The sequence below is a fragment of the Carlito syrichta genome, unplaced genomic scaffold (assembly GCF_000164805.1).
Source record: "Carlito syrichta isolate Samal-C Ts95f unplaced genomic scaffold, Tarsius_syrichta-2.0.1 Scaffold308856, whole genome shotgun sequence".
Classification (NCBI taxonomy): Eukaryota; Metazoa; Chordata; class Mammalia; order Primates; family Tarsiidae; genus Carlito; species Carlito syrichta.
The window spans coordinates 424,597-425,630 of record NW_007252952.1 but is presented as its reverse complement, the minus strand read 5'-3'; positions in this window follow the sequence as shown (position 1 = coordinate 425,630).

The window sequence follows — 1,034 nt, the reverse complement described above, 5'->3', positions numbered from 1 at the left end:
TGAGGTTTCAGATCTCATTGCTGATTTTTAATCCTGATGATCTGTCTAGGGTTGTGAGTGGGGTATTAAAGTCCTCAGTTATTGGTGGTATTGGAGTCGATATCTTCTTTTAGTTCACCTAGGAGCTGCTTTATGAAAGTTGGTGCTCCTGTGTTTGGTGCATATATGTTTAGGATGGATATTTCTTGTTGATGGATTGAACCTTTTATCATTATGTAGTGGCCTTCTGTATCTTTTTTGATTTTTGATAACTTAAAGGGTATTTTGTCTGAGATTAAGATTATGACTCCTCCTTTCTTTTGTGTTCCATTCGCCTGAAAATTTGTTTCCTATCCTCTTACTTTGAGTCTGTGAGTGTTCTTTCTAGTGAGGTGAGTCTCTTGAAGGCAATAGATTGTTGTCTGGTGATGTTTTATCCATTTTGCCATTCTATGTCTTTTCAGTGGTGCATTTAGTCCATTCACATTCAAACTAATTATTGAGATGTGAGAGTTGATCCCTGTCATAATGTTCTTACCGAGTTGTTGTTCTTCCTGTTTGTGTGTTGTCTTTCTTTTGGTTTTAGAGTTGGATCATGTGTGTTTTTAATCTTTTGTCTGTACTCTTGTGAAGAACGTTGTTTTTCTTTTTTCCTTTTCTTCTGTGTTCAATGCTTCCTTAAGTGTTTCTTGTAGTGGTGGTCTGGTGGCAGCGTAGATTCTTAGGGATTGGATATCTGGGAAAGATTTCAATTCTCCCTCACTGATGAAGCTTAGCTTGGCTGGGTAGGTTATTCTTGGTTGAAATTGTTTATCTTTTAGAACTTTGAAGATAGGGCTCCAAGCTCTCCTAGCCTGGAGGGTTTCTGTAGATAAATCTGCTGCTATTCTAATTGGTCTTCCCTGGTAGGTAGTCTGACCTTTTTCTCTTGCAGATTTTAGGATTTTTTTATTTTATACCTACTTTGTTTAGGCAAATTATTATATGTCTGGGAGTTGGTGTTTTCATTTGTTGTCTTGCAGGGGTTCTCTGAATCTCTTGTGTTTGAATTGAAT